Genomic DNA, 9,108 nt, shown 5'->3' with positions numbered 1-9,108 from the left:
CATGCCGGGCCAAGAATTATGCAACGTTACATATTTTCTATCCAAATATTACATTCATATCTATCTAATTAGTAGATTGGTTCATAATTATTTTAATTCTTGTCGAAAGGAAAAAACTGGGTAATATTTTGAACCAGAGGTAAAATCACCAAAAATCGATCTCTGAATTCAATTGAGGAAATAACATTAAACAAAAGCACTGGTGATAAGGATTTCGCATTTTTTAAAGATTATATATTGTCTGTGGTATATAGTTTTGACGTTGAATTCTTGTACACTAATATTCATTTTAAGAAAGTACAGTTATATGGAAACTTAATGTTTAATGGCATTTTAGACGAGTTATACATCTCAAAATCTGCATTTTGAAGTTAATAAATTCTGCAGTTAAGGAATCATAATTTCTGTTTAACGATAATATTTATGATCAGATTAAGTATAGATGTAAGATAATTAGCACTGCAGATGTAAAAAGACTAATCTATAATGAACTTAATAACATCAAGTCGTTATTTTGTGGGGTAAACACTCACTCTTCTCTGTATAGGATGCCTCTGTAGTTTTGATTGGCCAGGTGGTTAAGACACTCGACTCGTAATCTGAGGGTCGCGGATTCGAATCCCCGTCACACCAAATATGCTCTCCCTTTCAGTCATGGGGGCGTTATAGTGTGACGAACAATTCTACTGTCCGTTGGTAAAGAGAAGCCCAAGAGTTGGCGGTGGGTGGTGATGACTAGCTACCTTCCCTTTGAGTCTTACACTGCAAAATTAGGGATGACGAATGTAGCTTTGCGCGAAATTCAAAACAAATAAAATTTTCAACTGTTATTGGATACGATTTCTTTGGTTTCTCTATCTTTAATAACTTCTTTTCCTGTAATAAACAATAACTGGTCTACATATACCATAGGGTGTGATAACAGAGCAACATATTTTCTTCACTACTGAAATGCTGAAGGTTATATGACTTGTTTTATCAATAGGGTTAAACGATTCACTTTCACGTGATTTTCGATTTGGTAAATGTATCTTCAAAGAAGCTTCTATTTCGAAAATATCTCTAATATCCTATTCATTTTCCCATTCATTGATCACGTATTCTTTCTTCGTCTTCATCATCTCTATCATCACTAACCACGTGCGTCTGCCTAGGGGGGGTGTACTTTCCCTAATTATCTAATTGAAGGATAACGTAAAAGAACAAAATATTACGTTTCCTTAGTTATAGCTTTGATATTATTAAGCCATCTTGCTCTCTCGATAATATACCGAGAACGTCTTCCATGTCGCTATCTTTAATTAAGGCCAAAACGTCATCAAGAATAAACTTATTATCGTCATGTTATGATACACAACTTCCTTATTTAGGTTCACAATATTCTCATTCTAGTTTGGTTGTGGTTGTTTTCTTCTACCGTTTGTTGTATTGTTAGTACTTGATAATACACTCTTTATGTTTCCCCCACGTCTCCACTTCAGTTTGGCAGAAACAAGCGAGGCACCGCATTCATAAACCACAAGGAGAGCATCCTAAACATTTTGAATGTCTAGGTCATTTACATTTACAAGACACAGGTTGTACTTTGAAATGGAATTGCAGTTATGTCAGTCATGGAAACAATCGTCAGCTATTTCGTTCCTTCGTTATGGAGCAGCCACTTGTTTGTTGAAGCTAATATTGACTAAATCGACATCTACTTTTTCTTTCTTTGGTCAATTATATTGTTCAGAAAAGAATAAAAATAGTATTTTACAATAGGTCATTTTTTTTCTGACCAATATAAGCTTATCCAGTTTGCGGATACAAGCGATGTTAACAAATAGAAATATCTTTAGTAAACTTCTGACGTATAAAGATGCCTTAATAACCATTTTAGATAACCATGTCATGTACTGCAAAGTATTCTTTGTATGTTAAAAACTAACCACCCGCCCAGCTTCACATAGAGATTGCCTGGCAAGTATAAACACCGTGTATTTTTAAACCCGGATGTCTTCTGCACTATTTCTTCTCATCAAATGTAGTTTATCAAGTTGCAAGCAAGGCTGCATCGGTTCTACAAGAAAAAACACTGACGCGAGTGAAAGAACCCGTAAACTTAAGAACATCAAATAGATCTAGTGATTGGAACACGCCCTAGGTAAGTTTGATGCATCGTCCATTTAAATTATTTTATATCTTAGCAAGGTCCAATGATGAATGTTGCCTCCACATAAGAGTTTGCTTAGCTTTAAAGTGAGGCCAAAACGCAAACATATTAGTTCATCTTGTAAATTTTCATTTATCCTATAAACTCAAAGGAAACGGTTGTGCAGTTTCGTTATTACTTATATATTAATAAAACAATTAAGTTGCCTTGTTTGAGGAAAGACTTGGATAAATCAAGCCATCACTTTATGTCGCTTGAGGAATTGCTTGAAGGAATTGTATTCTTTAAAGGATGGGAACAATAGCGCTACGCTTTAATTCTTTAAAAGTTTATCAAAGACGGAGTGGTTAAATATGTTTATAATTAAGCACAAATCTATACAATGGGCCATTTGTGCTGGCCCAGCACGAGTATCAAAATCCGGTTTATATCGTTATGAGTACACACATACCGCTGTGCCACTGGGGGGAGATTATATTTTTTATCCCTCAAATTACGTAACGCCGTTAAATTCAAGAGTTAGAGGGAGTGGTCACAATGCACCTCTCGTCTTTTGTTATTTTAGGGGCGAATGCCTCCGATCTATTTTTAGGGAAAATGTAATTTTTCATACTCTTATTTTTACTGTTACGTCTTGATAACAGTTTATGAATGTTTGAATTTCATCTCAGCATGGAATAAGGACATACAGTTCACTCACTATTTTCCGTAGGGTTTAACTCTGCTTATAATTATTTGTTTGTTATTACTGTTGAGTTCTGCGCAAAGTTACTCGTCATCGGTCTGCGCTCACTGTTCCTAATTCAGAAATGATAGACAGCAGCAGTAAGTGTTTGATTTTAAATCGTCTTAAACTAGTTGACTTAGTCACTTTTACCATATATCGTACAATAATTGTGTTTCTTTATTTTATACATTTATAAACTGACTAGTGTTTTAATAAATCAAGAAACTTTACGAGTTGACAACTTCAAAATGTAAATAAATGATTATTGTGTTTAATTTCATAGTTAAACAGTTGTTTTTAACATTGTTTAGAATGAAAAAATTGAGGAACAGAAATTTTAAGTTTCAAAAATTTCAACAGCACATTTAATTGTTTATGTTAAGAAAAATAACATGCAACATATTTTAAGAACATTTCAGATGTTATTTTTCTGCGCTTACAAACTGAAGTCCGTTGACTTTACTAAAACGTTTAACAATAACTTTATCAATTAACCCGCTATTCGGAAATCTTGAGAAAATAGTGGATTTTAACATCAGAAATGCTACAACTCTTATTATAGACTAAACACCATAATAATAATAAAATATATTAAACACCATACCTTGCAAAACAAGTTTATAGTTAGAAAAAATACTAATGATGATTAAACCACCCCTATCAAAAATACCCACCATTCCACTTGAATGATAGCGGACTTACAAAGCTAAAATCCGGGCTTTGATTCTTTGCAATGGACACAGCAAATAGCGAAATTCGTCTTTTCTCTAAACTAAAATAGAAAAAATCATGCCAAGTGGGATTGATCATGAGAGTATAACGCCTCCGCGACTGAAAGAGCGAGCATGATCAGTGATGGGCTTCGAATCCACAATCCGCAGTTTATAAGTCGAGCGCCTTAATGTAGAAATAGCTGTGTAAAGTTGGTAGTACTATATATCATATTAATATTGTTACACATTATAACTAAATGGATTTAACAAGTCTAGACACTATTCTGTAAGCATTCGTACAACTATCAGCCACTGGTGAGTGTTACCTGATATAAATAAAAACATTCGAGACGCATATATATGTATTTCATACTTGAAAAATGCTTAAGACTCCATAGGAATAACACTGTGCTTAACATACTGATTTTGTTCTGACTCTCATTTATCTGCACCTTTATTATAACCTGAAAAAGTTGTTTCGAACCAAGTTCAAACTGAGAATGAATTTGAGTGAAGACAAAAAGAAACATTCAATGTTTATGTCACGAAATTTGATTATCTTTGAATACATCTCTCAATAAACAAGAATCATGGAGGGGTACAAAAACGCACACAGAACCGATCATCTGCTTTTCACAAGAATTATCGATCAGTTCTGTAGAGTCATTCATGTTTACAGAACCTTATGTCAATTGGATCCATTGTAAACAAGTATTCCTGAGAAATTTGATCTGCTTTTAATTTTGTATTGTATTGAACTATTGCCCTTAGTGTCAAACTCAATGGTTTAATTACAGGACATTGACCTTGCAGGAGTCTCAGCGTTCCGCTGTGGTCATTAGTAGCTTTAATTAGGTCGTGCTTACTAATGTTACTTTACAACGAATTATAGAAGAGAAAAAGGTTGAGTGAATGGTCTATCACAAGAGAAATATTTTAAGGTACGTACGGACTTCGTATTTCTGTGATCCAAAGTTGTTTTATGCACAATGCATTAATTTCGTGTCTAGTTATGAAGTACAAAATTTCATTGTCACATTGCTTAAACTAAATTCCCTCTCGATCCAATTACTGTTTTGCTTTTGGAAATACAATCCTTCTCCTGTATAAAACTGAGAGAGCACTTCTTAAGCTGAAGCATGAATAAGATAAATAAAAACTTTCTTTAATAAGTGCTACATCTACTAAAAGCACTCCATTAAAGTTAATACTTCCGACTTCTTATGATGTGCCGCTGTTAAAAAACAAGAACAACTAAAAATAAATAAGACGTCTACTCCAGTTCTCGTATTGTTTATAGTGTTTGTCGTATTAAGAAAAATGACAAAAAATTTACTTGTTTACTTACAAACAAAACTATAACAAAATTAGCCGGTGACGTGATCTATGTGTTTTATTGGACAGCCAAACAAATCTACCTCAGTCAATACCTTACGCAACTCTAATAATAAATGACAATATAATTATCCATCATCATAATTTAAAGTCGATCTTGAGACTGTACCAAAGTATATTTCATCAGATATACATCTAGCATATTTCACAAACAAAACCGGTTGTTTAATTGTTTATTTCAACAGATGCCCTGCTTTCTGTCCGGCGTGATTAATTTAGCATTGTAATTTTGTAAACTCCCATCGGGAGGTCCAAACTTCATAAAAATCAAAGTTTATTAGTTCCAAAAAATGAAAAATTAGTATTTCTTACCAAAGACTTTTTACTCCTAAAAATAAAAACGCGAAATATAATCTGAAGGAATTATTTTTCATACTGCACATAATCACATTACAATGAATCACATGGCTCTTGGTCTTTTCTACCTTTTTCCGAACTATTCACATACAATATTCAATATAAAAAACACAACTTTCATTTTGACTGCTTATATTCCCGTTGACTCGGTGATGACATGAGAGCTTATAATGCTACAAATACGGGCGTGATACCAGAGATAGGCACAGTACTGATAGCCCATTGTATAGGCTAACATTTAAACACAAAGAAACAAACGTGACTGGTTATTGGCAACCTGCCAGACATTGTAACGCTATGTGGCGCTACCATCACATTAGAATACGTTTTTCAAGTAGAAAGCTATTCCAAGTGTTTTTCTTCTTTTGCTGGCCTCACGTGGGAAATGAACTGGACTTTCAGTGGCGGGTGTTCAGATTAATGTTTCCTATTCGAGTATCTAACTCTCATGAACCTGGAATGTAGCTCTCTAGCTCGTTCGTAACGAAAGTTTATTACTGGAGTAAAGAACCACAGGTTGTGTCGATTCCGCTATCAAAGGACGATGTAGACTGTAAGCTCGATGCAATAAGATACGTCTTTCTGCGCAACATTGTGCAAACTTTTTAACGATCGACTTTTGACGTAGACTTCAACACCGCTGTTCTCTTCTTGCAATCTGCAAGAAAAATTAGAGTATTTTTATCGATAAAAGAAAAGGTAAGAAAACATTACATGATTTTATATAAAAACAAGTTACTGCAAATCACCAGTTTCATAACATGTTGAATATAAAATGCCTCTGCTTGTTTCATAACATGTTGAATATAAAGTGCCTCTGCTTGGATAGATATGTAAAGATGATCTCACTACATATCAGTGCAAGAATTTTGATTGCGAATGAAAGTAGTCAAAAAAAAATGTTATTGTTTTAAAACAGTTGCCTGACTAAATAAGAAATAAGCTGTTCTTTGTTTTAGAGTTTATAAACTGATAAAGTCTTAATTAAATAAGTTACGCCAGGTATTCAAATGAAAATTTAATTGGTTCTTAATTATACTTGCGTCATTCTACGTGGTGTATCACGAAACGGAATGCAAATAAATATGCTTGAGTTACGTTATATTAGTGAGATTATTTAATATGTCCAAACTTGGATGTGCACTCGACTCGCAATCTCTAAGTAACAGGTTCGAATCTTTTTACTAAACATGCTTGCCTTTTCGGTGGTGAGGGGCATTATAATGTGACGGTCATTTCTACAATTCTTCAGTGAAAACAGGTGGCGGTGGGTGGAATTGACTAGCTGCCTTGTTTAAAAATTATCACTCCTATATTAGAGAGCTAGGACAGATAGCCTCGAATAGAATTGTTCTAAAGTTAACAAACAAAACCGACCAAGCTTACATTTAAAGAATTGATTTCCTTTAATGTTAAGGATTGGACTTCAAACAGTCTATATTAATCACCATGGATCACTTAATATTGGCGAGATGCTTATTCAAAATCTAACATTCTTTTTGTTAATTTGTTTCATTCACTTTTACTGATCACTTTATGTACTTCCAAATATTTTAAAAGAAAGTTCCACTGAACTAGTGTTTATCTAGCCTTTAAGCACAAAATAATACAAGTTTATTAATGTTATTTCACAGTTTCAAGTGTCAGTTCTTATAATTTTATGTATTCTCCAAATTTACTAAACGTTTTTTTTTTTTACAGTGTTCACACATTGTCAGTATGAATCGTTGTTCATAGCTCAATTTTCCTCAACCTTTTATATGACCAAAACCTCTTGTCTACGTAAATGGCTAAACATGCAATATTTCCCAAGTTTTCTTAGGTTTTATACCACTGTGCATATATATTGGTATAAATAACGTAAAATCTTTGAAATGTGTATAGCTAAGAATCAACGTCAATATGAATCGCCGCAAGAAAGAAAAACCGTAACTTGCCAAACCTTTATTATGCAAGTAGTTCTTTCAGTAACTTGTTTTCTGATTAAACCACTAATTTTTCAGAACGTCGTTTTATATTCGTAACAAACGTTGTAACTGTTCAAATAAGGTTTACTGTTTTCTTTTTTAATAGAAAAAATCATTCATTTGAGCAAAAAATAACGTTAGACGTCAAAATATTTTATATTTGTGAAGTTTTTCACCTATATGAAATAAATATTTTAAGATTACAATGATATAAGGCCCCCAGCGGTTCAGCGGTACGTCTGCGGACTTACAACGCTAAAATCCGGGTTTCGATACCAGTGGTGGGCAGAGCACAAATAGCCCATTGTGTAGCTTTGTGCTTAATTCAACAACAATGATATAAGTAACAAGCACAGTTTTCTCTTGATACGTAAAAATAATGGTGTGTGTTAATATAAAAAAAAAATCCTGCTCATGAGTACATTATTGATGTCATATAAATTACTTTCATAAAGATATAATTTATACGTAAATATTAGTCCACTTTTTTAAAACATAAACACTTATGTATTTCTATAGCTTTCGTAATAACAGAAAGTAAACAATTAGCATAAAATTGCACATATATATGTACATAAAGTTTAGAAATAAAAACCTGTACATTCTGCGTTCTATTGCACTTTTCAAAACTGATTCCAGTTTGTATTTAAAAGGATAATAACTCTCGTTAACAGTTCGCAAACCACAAAATTGTTGGGTTCTCTGATATTACTGGCATCCTTTATAAAATGTACCTTGGTGATTACCTCGGAAATAAGCTTGTCATATCTCACATTTGCGTGAATGTGATAGTTTTCAAAATTAGTTTTAAAAGAGTTCACCATCTTAATTTAACCATGAGTTACTAATCATTTCTATATGTTGAGTTTTATCAAATGCCACTTTTTTTTTTTTTTTGACAGAAGTTAGGAATATAAACTATTATGTGTTAGTTATTGGATCCCTAAAACAATTAAAGTGACGAACAAAAATATTGGAACGTAAATTATTTCTAATGTAGAAAATTGTTGTCAAATTAATGAAATTAGAATTTGTTTTTGTTAATGGTAATGTGTAGTTTATTCACCATGAGTGGGACGTGAATAATTTTAAACAGATTATGTCGACAACCCTTTAGTTTAAAAATAGAAAAATGGTGGAGTCCTTTCAGGCACGTGACCAATTAACTAGAGTTATATACACCAGATGGCGATTAGGTATTTGTGAGTTGTTCTAAGAAGTTAAAAAAAGAAAGAAAAACCTATTCGAACCATAATAATATTTTTAGAAAACATCGATACAAAACCATTGTGTAAAAAATAAATTTGATAAACCTTCCCCAAAGAAGGTAATGTAACGTTCAGTTCAAGTCGATCGTTTGGTGAGGTGGACACTTTTTTTGGTATAATTCGAACAAAATTCGTAAAGTTATCAGTTTATTAGTTTAAATGTATCTATTTATACATATATATACATATATATTAATAATCAACTTTACATGAGTGTATACGAGTCTTCACACTACCACTATTATATATCATCAAGGTATGAAACGTTCCCAGAAGCAAATGAAAGGTTCCATTTTCTTACGAACGGAAATTTCTGCCAAATCTCCACACACACATATACAATTATTCGAATTTCTTTTAATTTCTGTATACTGTAATACTGCTGTATCAGAAAATTACTGGTTTGCTGCTATTAAGTGCAACATACAATAAACAAGTAAGGAGAAATCTAGATTGTAATTTTGAACATCATTCTTAGTGCACAAAGAGCAGTAAATGGTTACATCAAAGTAATCCATTTGAGAAAACG

At 32.8% G+C, this 9,108-nt stretch overlaps 1 protein-coding gene across 1 annotated transcript in view; it reads left to right on the top strand.

The window, feature by feature from the left end:
• Positions 1-5,698: 5,698 nt before the first annotated feature.
• The window catches only part of LOC143229627 (disheveled-associated activator of morphogenesis 2-like), a 103,355-nt gene continuing 99,945 nt past the window's right edge, over positions 5,699-9,108 (top strand). The window contains 1 exon segment of the mRNA XM_076462216.1: positions 5,699-6,043. The gene's annotated coding sequence lies outside the window, so the exon portion shown is untranslated.

The sequence above is a fragment of the Tachypleus tridentatus genome, chromosome 10 (genome assembly GCF_004210375.1).
Source record: "Tachypleus tridentatus isolate NWPU-2018 chromosome 10, ASM421037v1, whole genome shotgun sequence".
Taxonomy (NCBI): domain Eukaryota; kingdom Metazoa; phylum Arthropoda; class Merostomata; order Xiphosura; family Limulidae; genus Tachypleus; species Tachypleus tridentatus.
This window is presented reverse-complemented; position numbering and strand designations above follow the sequence as displayed.